Source organism: Falco punctatus (genome assembly GCF_963210335.1).
Source record: "Falco punctatus genome assembly, chromosome: 2".
NCBI lineage: Eukaryota > Metazoa > Chordata > Aves > Falconiformes > Falconidae > Falco > Falco punctatus.
Window position 1 is genome coordinate 71,618,613 of NC_137581.1, and position 12,862 is coordinate 71,631,474.

Below are 12,862 nucleotides of genomic sequence, written 5' to 3' on the forward strand. Positions count from 1 at the left end.
TGAAAAACAATAAACATACCCTGCCCCTGCTGAGCAATGATAACCAAATAAAATCAAACTTTCACTTCCTCTACGACCTTATAGTAATGTAAAATTTGAACAATTTCCACCCAGCCTGCCTTCCTGGTGTTCTCTAACGACATTAGGAACAGTCACAGTTTATAGCATGGCTCACTACAGCGGAAGCACAGGTAGGAGTAAACTGGAGGATTCTTTTGCAAAAGTCTGGTCTCTCAAGTCTTTTGAAGACTTAATCCTCCTTACGTTTAGTCATAGGGCACAAATGTCTGCTATTCAAGCCAAAATAAATAAACGAATAAGAAACAGCATAATAGTGTCATTAAAAATAAGCAGTTTCTGCTTTCAAAGAAATTAACATGCCTGCACAGACAGCCAGGCTAGTAGAAAAGAAGACCCAGAGAAGGATTTGAAGCTGAGTGTTGAGTGATGCAGCAGGGCAGCCAGCTGTAGGCAAGGGTCTCTTGAAGAATATGAAAAAGCCTAACTGGCAGTGGGTTGATTGTGCTGCAAGAACCGATGAAAAAATACCAACTTATGACAAAAAGATGACCTGAGAGTAATAGACATGAAGATTCAGCAAGGGACAACAGCGATAAAAAGATGGAAATACACTATTATCTTGGTAGAGGCTAGGACAAAATCTAGTTGCATTGATAGATGACCACAATTCAATGACAAATTGAAAAGTAACCCTGACACTTTCATCCTTTGATTGCCTTCATCAACGTTACATATAGTCAATTCTTCACACCCATTATTTCCAGATATCTGAAGATTTATCACTCATCTTTGAAAGGCATATTTCATTTTGTATCCTCTAGAAGCAATTAACTAAATCCATCTTCTGATTCTTCAGCACTGTTACTGCATTATTGCTGTGTTTTAAATTCCTCACAAGCGATTTGCCATTAAGTATAGATTCATCATAACATCTTATTTCAGGTTTGCTTTGGTTTTATTATCACAAAGAAGGCCACAATAAGTTACCAATGTATTAAAGAGACACAGGTTTCAACAATGCCACACATAGTAGGGTGCAGATGACAGTCAATATTGCTCTGTGTTATAATCAAAGAGCATATAGTGTTGCAAAGAATTTTAGATCTCATTTATTACCATGCCATGCAGTAGCAAGCATCAGCTACAGTGAAGTTCGGAAGGAGCCAACTGTGTGCCAGAAAATAGCAAGCTATGTTTGTATTTAGCTTAATTCAGCAGTCTTTTCAGGGAGAGGGAGGGATCTGGTTTTCCCACAACAGATTTTTGTTGTTGTTGTTGTTGTTGTTGTTATACTACACACCTTAGGAAAAGGACCAGAAAAATAATGACAAGGAAAATGCAGCCTCTTGCTTTAGAACACAATAAATGAAAATATTCGAGTCGGGAGGGAAGAGAAAGAAAAACTGCAGAAGATTGATACAGAAGTCTCATGAGATTTTGTCACTTTCTGGAGTTATTAAAAAAAAAAATCATTCAGGGACTTTTAAGGAAAAGTAGTAACAAATGACTACGACTTCTGTCTTAACAACAGCTGTTCAGTGAGCACCAGCAGCTGAATTAATAGGGATAATTTTACCTGAGTGGAATAATTTGTTTCTTCAGTTAAACCACTTTGCACATATAGAAACCTTTGTGCCATCAGGCTACTACATGTCATTATACATGTGAGTTTGTGGGTAAATTAGAGGAATATAAGGCAAGATTATAAATCAGATCCTTTTAGGTGTGACTAATGAGGGAAAGGGATAACACCATGAGTGTAAGGGTTACATTATTTCTTTAGGAAGGCTAAGCAAAAGGGATCTTCTTCAGAGGTTGAAATTATATTTTTTTTCAATGTAAAGACAAAGAAATACTTCACTAATGGATAACAAGATTACTTTATGCAAACTTCTGGCTTCCCTTTCCAAATTACAGCATCAGCATCCAATTCAAACAGCACCTAACACCACATAAATGGGTATGCCGGGAAAGACATACAGTATCAACATTGATGCAGTACTTCACAGTCAGGTTAATAATATATGAGCTTGCAACTAAAGTGGATCTACTGGAAAGATAAGCTGATCAACTATCTTAAATGCATTTTCTAATTCACTGTCCATCTTTTTCTTCTGCCTTTTTTTCTGTCCATTTAAGGGTGAGCGTTTATAAAAAGACTTGTAGACAGATGATCAACATTTTTAAAATAGCTAATTTATCCCCAAGCTAGCTCAACTACTTTTCTCAGAAAAAAAAAAAAAAAATGGAAGAAATGCCAAAGGAGACACCGTTTTTTGATTAAAAGGAAATGAAATATTTCCTCCTTAAAACTGATTTCTCTTAATCACCTCTCGTTCATCACACACACATGGGTACCGCTAACTACTTCCCTCCACATTCCATAACCCGTTACTGCTCAAGGACAACCTGCTTTCTCTGTTGCACAAGGTAAAGGTGAAGTACAGTCTACCACATCTAGCCAATTAACTCGCAGCTACATTCTAGGTGCCTAACAAAGGCTACTGAAGGGACGCTGGTACTTTCTTTAGTTTGTTTTCATGAAGAGAGGCAAGTACTCTGGAAATCCTCCACTGAAATACCATTATCTACCTAAACTGAGGTGAACAACATCGTCCATCTGAATTAAAGTGCATGTCAACTGCCCAGTGTAGCTGGCTTGGATGGCTTGGATGCCACCTCAAGCTCCTTCTCTTTGTAGGTAGCTGTCACTCACCTACCAGAGCTTTCTGCTCTGTGATGCAGCTCAACGTGCAGCTTTCAAACTGTGCGGGAAGTCACTGTCAATGGGTATGAATCCAAGCAAGACCAAAAGACAGAGCTCATCTCTGAAAGCCAAGTCTGCAACAGCAGTTTCCCAACGTGCAGAGAATGTCTGCCCACCTACGTTCTCTAGAAAACACATTCCCACAGAGAAACCAAGAGCTCTGTGAGCAGGGCAGTCAAGAGGACATGCAGGTGGCATTCACTTTACCTCCTGCCAGAAGAGTAACAGATGGGCATTTGGCCCATGCCGTGCTCCTTGTACAGAGAATGGAAAGTAACCAGCTCTCCCCAATGACTTACCTTCTAACACAGGTATTGCCAGTCAGATAGGGTGTATGGCCCTCTGGAGAGTCACAGCTCTCCCACCAGGAAGGGTGACTACACAACTTCACATGGACACAAATGCACTGCACTTTTTGGATATATCCAGCCTAGCAAATAAAGTGAGCCAGGGGATTTTCTGGTCTGAAGGACAAGCGGTGTGGCATAGCGTGGCATAACACAGCTTGTTTCTATCTAGATTAACTTATTTCACAGCAAAAGTAGCTGCATCCAAGCTGCCTACTGGGAATGGACCTGGCATGTGCTAACCTCCAGGGAATACCCAAGCATCACCTGGGAAAATGCTGGGCTAAATCCCTGCTAATGATTAAGATATGATGGGTGCATGCCTGAGCTCAGGGGCTGCGCTCAAGCACAGAAATCTTGACAGTCTACGGATTATCAGGAGCATCACGACTCTTAAATCTAGCAGATCCATAGCTTATGGGGTCCTTTCAAAAACAAAATTGAGAGTTGTATCTGTTCTGTAAGACCTGCAGAAATTTATCAAAAGTTCCTGTTGTCTGTGGAGATGTTTTTGTTTTTCAAATACAAAGCCTATTTTACATGATTAGAAAATGCTTAGAAAGCCAAGTATTGTTATCTGAACAGCCCAGGAGGTCAGAAACTAAAGAAAAAACACTGCTGGTGCAGAGAAATGCAGGCATGTCATTGTGTAATATTACAAAAAAAAAGGCCTAAGTTCATCTTTTGTATCTTTAATGAATAACAAGACTTACTGCATTACTCAGTACTCCCACTTTGAGTTCGTGTACTTTAAAATTCAAAATTTAAATGCATTTTTGTATTGTCTATTATTTTTAACTTCAGAATTTCAGTACATTTTAAAAGCACAGTGGCATCAGAAAGCACCAAGAAAAATAGCTATCTGCTTACAAAATGTTTGATTAAATAGAAAAACCATTTCCACTAGTTTACATTTTAGCATTCCATTTTTTGCTCTTTCAGACTTACATCCCCACTGAAAAATGTGAGAGGGGCTCAGGTTCCCTGCATAGCCAAGCCCAGGTCCTGGAAGGGGAAGCCGTTGGCTCATTGATTCTGTACCAGCCCAGCGCCAAAGGGTGGAGGGCCCTGCCCAGCTGAGCTTACGAGGCCCCTGAGTTGGATTACAACTCTACATTTGATATTGTAACTAAGCAATGAGCTCACGTGCTAAGCTTATGATGGCTAAATAGCCACCTGAATGGGAGATGTTAAAATGTCCCTCATGTGATGAGGAAATAGCCATATGTGACTCAAGGGAATGAAGCTCTTCCTTTCAGATAACTTTAGGGTTAACAGGCCAGCAGAGTATGATAGTGGGGCTATCTCACAACTCAAAAGAGCAAGGGATGAGGATTTTTAATCACGTGGATTTGAGCTTGCTTTTAAGGGTTATCTTCTCGGTCCTACGTGTATTTCACTTCAGGACTCAACACAAAGTCCACTTGAAAACCCGTCCATAGTTCAAACTGTACACAGAATTTTACATGCATTAACCTGCTGGGTAGTATTACTTAGTGCTGCTAAAGATCAACTGTGTACCAGTTCAGCACAGTCTTCTACTTACCTTCGAAAAGGCAGGTTAAGGGGCAAGAGTTGGTGGAATTCACCCCAACATTAACTAAAAACTTAGCATCTATCCTAGGACAGTCAGCTCTTCCCATTGTCTTCTCCACCTCATTACCCTGTTAGCACTTCTAAGCAGGCACTTCTAGAGAGCCAGGCATCCTTACTGCCTTAAATGCCTGTCTTAGAACAAAAGATAATGTCTTATGGAAGCACTTCTCTCTGTTAAAGGGAGGGCTGGTGATGAGCTCTGGCTGGACACTGGTCATACACTGGATAACCTATTCAAAGCTTGTCAAAAAAGCCATATTCAAGGACCTAACCTCCACTGACACAACCATCCTGTACAGAGCTCTGTGTTGACCTAACTTCACAGCTTCCAGAAACGGTACTAGCTGCACCAGAGGTACCTCTGGCATCTCTGCAGTATGCTGTATTGTGCCATGGAGACATTCCCATGAACTAATGAAAATTCAACATTCATATTAGTATAAAGAAAAAAGTCATTAACTGCTATTGAACTGCCAATTATCCAGTGTAACTGCAGACCTCCCAGCACAGCTGTTTTACCTTCCCTCTCTGCTGTATGCATTATTACATTCATATTGCAGGTTACATTATCACAGCAACCTGTAACTGGTTTCTAACTGCTGAGAGAACAAATTATTTTGCCAAAATTATTGGTTCAAATCCATAATAGTGAATAATGAATTAGACATGCCTAGACTTGGGGATTTTTTCCTTGCAATATCTGTAGTTATAAGGAACTGTGAAATTCAATTACAAATATTAAATGAACTCTCCTTTTGAAATGATTCTTCTTCCAGCTATTTTTTATGACTTTGTGTCATAGGGGAGAAAAAAGAAAGTTTGTCCTGCATAAGCTAAAACCCCCCTAATGGTAGCTAAATATTACTCAGCCTCTTCCTCTGAAAGTTTTTATTATCCTTCAGTATTGATGGATTGCACTTGATACTACCTGAGTTTAAGTCCTTTATATAATCAAATCTTTATTAAAATAAAAATTGTGAGAAAAAGAGTATCATTATTAAATGATCCCAATGCTCTGGTGACACCTAAACTAAAAGTACTCTCTCTGAGAGTCCTGAGACTCAGAAAGATTGAAGTCACAAATCATGGGAGCTGGCAAGAGTACATTAAAAAAGTATTAACTTATTTTATTCTTCCCTAAGCATCCACTACTGACCAGTATCAGAGCCTGGACACTTGGCTGGGTGAACCTTTAGTCAGATGTGTCATGGGTGTTCTTGTACATTTATATGTTGTATTCTGCCAAGTATGAGATTGTCTGCTGTGCTTTTATAAAATTTCTAAGCTTTTTGTATGACTACAGACATTAAATTATCTGAAGAAGCACCCAATGCATGAATAGAAATCTTCATATAAACATCACTCTTCCCCTTCTCTCTTTCTTCGGTCTTCAAAGGAATGGAAAAAACTCCTAGTCATAGAGTAGGTATAAATCCATAAAATTTTTGTGAATTTTCCACTCCTACACCACTTAAATTAGTGTACTTCTATTACTTAGGCATGATGAAATGCTGTCTATAGAAGTAAATATTTACTTAATGGTTATATGCACAGAGTCCTGACCTTGTACTTTATAACTCTTTCTTTATGACCAGTATATTTGGAAGGACATACATGCACCAGCTGTTACCATCAATGCAAAGATACCAAGAACATGATGTTGGTAACTAATGACATGTCAGATGTCAGATGGCATGGCATGTCCTTCTGACGCTGGCATATACTACAAATGTCCTATGGGAAACTTGATCTTCTGCAGCATCAGCACAAGACCAACAGGTGCATCTGAAACCACACCAAGACACACTTGTGCGTACAACTCAGGGGAGCCCTGACAGAAATAATAATAAAATCATAGCACAGATTCACAGAAACACAGTGCTGGAAAAGATCTCAAACCATCAGTTAGCCCAGCCTCTCCAGAGGCAAGAGCAACACCAACAGGAGAGGTATTTTTTTGGTCTTTTCTTGAAAACCTGCAACAAACAAGATGCTACAACACATGTAGCTAGCTGAAAACTGATCTGAAATCAATTAATTAATTTCTTCAGGTCTTACTTCAAATGTTTCTGAAGAACTGCTGATCATCATCCCCTCACCATCAGCTTCCTACATACTGTGAAATTTATGTCCTCTCTCCATCCTATTTTTCAGTGCCAAACAAACCCATTTACTTCAACACTGCTGCATACACCCTGTTTTGTCATTATTTTAATTAGAAACATTTGTTTCCTTTCTCTGCTACTCCTGTTTGCTTCCATCTCCCTGAAAGCCAGTGCAAAAACACTGGACACAGTGTTCTTGCTCAGGCTTCACTAATGGCAGACAGAGAAACCCGTGTCTTGTGAATGACACTTCTATCTACGTACTCGAGAGTAAGTGTCCTTTTTCAATTGTATTTCAGCTGTGACTTGGATTACCTTTTTCACTTGCTTTAGACTCTGATCCAGCAAAACTTCCACATCCTTTTTTCCTGCACTGCTGCTTAGCCAATTCTTTATCATTGTAAATACTGGATTCTTCCTTCCTTACAAAATGTAGCACTTTGTGCTTGCCCCTTCTTCATTTAGGGCCATTCCTCCAATCTGTAAACATCATTTCCAGTTTCCTTTTTGTCCCCTGGAATGTTTGCAATTACTCCAGTTTGATGTCATCACAGATCGTATCTATTTCATCATCCAGGCCTGGATGATTCAATGCTGGCAGCTGGAGCTGGCTCTTAAAAAGCCTACTGCCACTTCCCAGCGACATTAACTATCTCCTTGTCTCTGCATAAGCAGGTATTTCTTCCCCTTCACAGCAGCCACTTTCCTCTGCGGATAAGCAGAAGCCTGTCATCAATTCCCTTGACCAAAGAGGAGTCATCCTCCTGTCACGCTGTCTGCTACAAGCACTCCTCTCTCTCTGTCAACGGGAACTACAAAACACGACCGAGTGGAGCGAGAGAGTGAGGCAGGCTGGGGGAGCTCATGGGTACTGTCTTGAGGAAGAAAAATGGATGGGTCCAAGACAGAGGATTAGAAGTAAAGCTGCCCTTGTTGCCAGCGGGCAACTAGAGAACAGGTAACCTGCTCAGATAGACTGTCCTCCAGGAGCAGCACCCGTTGCTGCTGGCTCCTAGTAGATGGCTACTGGCTCCTCACCAGCACAGTGACAGCACTGTTTGTTTGCAGGGCTGTGCTGGCCTCAGGAGATGCTTCCCTCCTTGGGCAGTATTTCTTTCTTCTTCCTCCTTTTTCTTCCCTTATGTTATCTATGAAATACATACATATATATATACACACACATACACAAAATTATGTATAAGGTCTATCTGCCATATCTATTTAGTATGATCTACTAGTCTCCCCATGCACATTAAATTGTAAAATACACAAAAGCAAAAATCAATATATAAAGTTATATATTCTATTTTATACTCTTGTGATTTGCAATCAAGTTATAAGCACTGCACACATGAATCTTCTTCTAGCTAGAAAACTTGTGTTTGCAATAAAAATGATTATGTAATCACTCTATTAGTACAACTCATTTAATTCCTCCATCTGAATCTTCAAAGCAAAATATGTCACAACTCAGTTATGATTTCCTGCATGAGGTAACTTCGAGATTCTATTTGCAAAGTGTTTAGAAAGCAGCTGTTTACAGCAGGCAGTATAAGCTACATTTATGATAGGAACCATAGGTTACATTTCATTGCACCTCGCTGCCGCTACTCAAAGACTAACCAAGTTGCCTTGGCTCTCTCCATAGCTGTTCAGGAAAGACGGACACCTCCCGAAAGCCAAATCCGTCCATCTTAAAAAAAACCCACGCAGATATCTAAGGTACACCTCACAAAATAGTGCCTGTCTCCTCCTCCTGATTCCAGAGGCAGCCTGGAGGATGAGCTTTGGCTGGACACCTAGGGAACAATTCACTTCCCTAAGCAATGGTGTCTGGTGCTATTTTGGATGCCCTGGATTATGCAGGACCCCAGCACAGGGCTGGGTCTATAGGAACATAGAACAGGATCTATGGAAGTCCCATACCCTTCTGGAGAGACAGCTGGAGTCCAAAAGGGCTACCCTGAGGTGCCCAAAATACCTAAGAAGCACTATTAAAGTGTCTTTCTCTATTTTAAGATAAATAGCTCTCTGTATTCCCATTACCTCTATTGACAATAAGACCCAGTTTAAACTTCAGGAGCTGATGCCATGTCTAACACACATGCACAGAGCACACAGACATGGCTGCAATTCGTACCAATCTGGACTGGAAATAAGAAAGCAAGTATGATACCATGAAACCAAAATGACAGTAAACGCTTTTGCCTAAGCAGCCACATTCTGTTTCAGACCTCCGTTAACTGTGGTTGTAGAACTTAGAAATCCAGCTCTTATTTAGACATCTAATTGTATACATCTCAATTTACATAAACTGAATCCCACCTCTGTTTTTTAGACATCTAAAGTGATATGTGACAAATCTCATCAACCGAAGTATGAAGGTTCTGCACTTTCAGTACTTCAGGTGAAGTATGAATTAATTGACCTAAAAATAATTATTTATGCATCACTATGTAAGGAAAGTAAACAATACTTGCTCTCAGTGAGTAAGAACTTTAGTTGACCCTAGCGCAGCAACTAAAACACGGTTTGTCAGAAAGATGTCAAAACTGCTTTGAAAATCAGCAGGCACCCAATGAAGTCCATATGCATACTTGCATTTTTATAATGGAACATATGTAAAAATAAAAAATTACAGCGTTAGCATAGAACAGATTACATCTTTTTTCAGAAACAACAACTCGTAAGTTTTATGGCCTGACTTTATGTTAAACTAATTTTCTGAGTACAGTATTCTCAGAACAGCAGGATGACTATATAGACAATGATGCCTCCTGGGTTTTGCTGGTTTAATTTTATTGAAATTAGAGCCTTTGAAAAGCCCTGGATGAACAGCTCTGAAGTCCCCTCCATACACAAAGAGAACGCAGAGAGCACTTCAGAGAGCAGTAGTGCAAGTTTCCTTACTTACAGGAGACCATACTATTCTCTACAAAACATTATCTCTAAGGAAAGGTTCATTTTTGAACCGATCCACTTGTTTTCTCTATCTGCTTTATAGCTTTACCTCCCATAAACTATAAAACACATTCTAAAATGATGGTAAAATGAATGCACAGCACCTCAGTCTTTCAGCTATAATGATAGGTTTAAAGAGGGGGTTATTTGGGAGATTCAATGTATTGATTATTTAACTTCCTAAGGATAAAAAGCTACGGGAGTATTTGGGTGCTTGAAAATTATCTGCCTGGAACTAATGTATTTGATTCACAGACCAAATGCTGAACAAGAATCAGCCTATAAAAAAAAAATCACAAAATGTGGATCCTGCCTGATTGGAAATAGGCTGACAGACTAGTAAAAAGCACGAGAAGTGTATCTTTTTTAATTCACATCATCTAAGCAAAACATACCTCTAAAACACAGAAAGTACAGAACACAATCAACCCATATCATGTAGAACGATAAATTATAAAGCTAAATTATTGAAATCTGACAACAGTAATCTTTGATACTCTTTATTTGTAAGATGACTTACAGTATTTTCTCAGTATTACATCTGTTATTATTGATTAGTACTTTGTTTGGAAACGTACATTACTGTACATTTTACAGGCATTTACAGCAATTTAAAATGCAATTATTGGAGGTATGCACAAGAATAGGTAGGTGGTTAAGTACCCAATTACAGGTATAATTTGTGAAATAGGCAAATAATAATGGGAAGGCATGCACAGGCAAAGCAGAGATGTAAAGGACTATGGAAATATATATATTTATATGCATATATATATATATGTGTGTGTGTGTGCAAGTCATTAACAGACTGCAGCCCTTCCTTGAACCATGCACTTCTCACATGCAACTTCATTAACTCGTTCTTGCTACCAAATATGTTAACTCAAAGCATAAATATCAAAGCATATTCTTTTATTCTTTTTACTTCATAAATGTTCAGTATTTTCAGTATAATGTAAATAGTGTAGCAGAGTAACAATTTCAATAATGCTACTCAATATATGCAAGATGTTATGAGATCAAATAGAAACTGCTTTTTTAAAACTCTTCAGTAAAACAATTTGATGCTGTGCAGTCCTGATACTTGCATCAGTCCTCCTGATCCAGCTTACTATTTCAGCATCAAAAGTAAAGAAAAATGTTAATGGTTCCAAGTAATCTGAGAAATATGCATGTTACTATTCAATAAGTCTATCCTAAAAAATAGCCTGTATGTATGGAAGGGAAAGGATTATTATTAATTTTCAACAGAAAGACTAAAAATACACAAATAAATTTTTAAAATTCTGTAAAGCCAAATGACTAACTAGTAACTGAAGATTCATACAGGAATATATTATACATAAGCCTACAGTTTGATTAAGAATAGAAAAGAGTATGACACAAGCTGTAATTCTTGCTACAAAGAATTGTCATCATATCACTGAAAGCTACATTACAGGCTGCCTAGAAGGCAGTATAATAAAACTTGCTGTAATAACTTTTTATTTATATTCATAAAATTGAAGAATGTTAATTCTCTGGTTATTTTATTTTTAATATAGAGATGAATTTTAACAAGCTAATTTATAAAAGGTTACACTAACGCCTAGATTTAAATCAAAGGAATTAATGTCCATACTACCACAGTTCATAGAGAGAAACTGTCGTAAGACATTTCAATAGTTGGAGGCTAAAGGTCAATGCTCATATCTGCTTGGGATTAAATGAAAGAATATGTCAAAGATTAAAAGTTTAGGTGGTAACCAGCATGAGGTTCAACAGCAATGCCTCATGTCTTCAAACTAACTGTGCCTTTTTTTCCTCTCCAAATTACTATCTTAGGAGGTATATACTTCAGTAATCTTGAAAAGCGCCTTCTGTTCATCCTTATTCACCTTTTCTTGATATTTACTCAAGAATCTTTGCAGATAAGTTCAAAGTTACCTAAAATAAGTGGAAGTAATCAACTCAAGCAGTTCTTGAATATAGCTGTGCTTAGTCAAAGATGACTTTTTTTTTTCAGAGGGAGGAGAGACCAGCACAGATGAAACTCCAGCTGTAGTAAGGTGTTCACCAACCAGAAGCCCTTTCTGCTCATTTTTCCTGAAGTAAATTAATACAGCTTTTGTAACAACAGTACTCCACCAGCACCCTTCAGAAACACACACTTGTTTCTGTTGCAAGATCCGTATTGGTATTTTTCAGACTTTGCATTGCCCCAGGAGAGGGCATGGGAAAAAAACACTTCTTTACAGCTCTGGCAACAAACAGGGGCTGCTAGAAACTTAAGTCATTAGTATGCCAGCTCACTGTCCAGAAGATGGGGATGGCACCCATCCTCTTCAGTTGCTCCTGTATCATTCAAGATCTAATTACTCAGTCTAGCAGCATAAAGAACAGTGTAATTACTTTCTTTTCCTTATACCCCTGCTAGTGGGTTGGGCAAGTTGTTATTTAAACCTAACAGGCTTTCCCACAGCTGGACAGGGGGGGACAGGACACAATGGCTTGCAAAACCCAGCACACATCCCCTCATTTTTTTTCCAGTCTCAGTCTACCTTTCTCTGATATTTATTGCCTGTGTGGCACTTCACATACACAAAGTTTCATATATTAATTCAATGCACAATGTAGTGCTTCCTGAAGCCTGGAGCATAGCCAAAGGTGGGGAAGGTGGCGGTGGGGATAGTGAAGTCAGACTTTTCAATTACTCTTCAAAGACTCAGCTTCCATTTTTTTTGAGACTCAATCCTACAGGTACAGAAAAGTATGTGGAATATAGGAGGTGTCTCTGCAGCTGCCTGAAGTTGCAGGAAGCTTAAAATGAACTTTGTAAGAACAAACTCTCTCATTTGTCCATCCTGAATGAGTAGCAAGGCAGACGTTGGTGGCACATTTAACTGCAACCAGGTAATTGTATCTCTGTTAAAACCCCTTTTCAAAAGATCGGAAGCAGGGCAAAAGTTTCTGTCTCAGGAATTCTGTGTCAAGCAGATGAAAGAAGGGGCAGAATTAATAAAAATACACAGATCATCTATAAGGGCAAGCTATGCCAGCTTGTAACACCACAGCAGTGCATTGAA

At 38.9% G+C, this 12,862-nt stretch overlaps 1 protein-coding gene across 5 annotated transcripts in view; it reads right to left on the reverse strand.

Annotated features, from left to right (window-relative positions):
* Positions 1 to 12,862, reverse strand: part of GABRB3 (gamma-aminobutyric acid type A receptor subunit beta3) — a 217,590-nt gene that overhangs the window by 115,364 nt on the left and 89,364 nt on the right. The gene's annotated exons all lie outside the window — the stretch shown is intronic.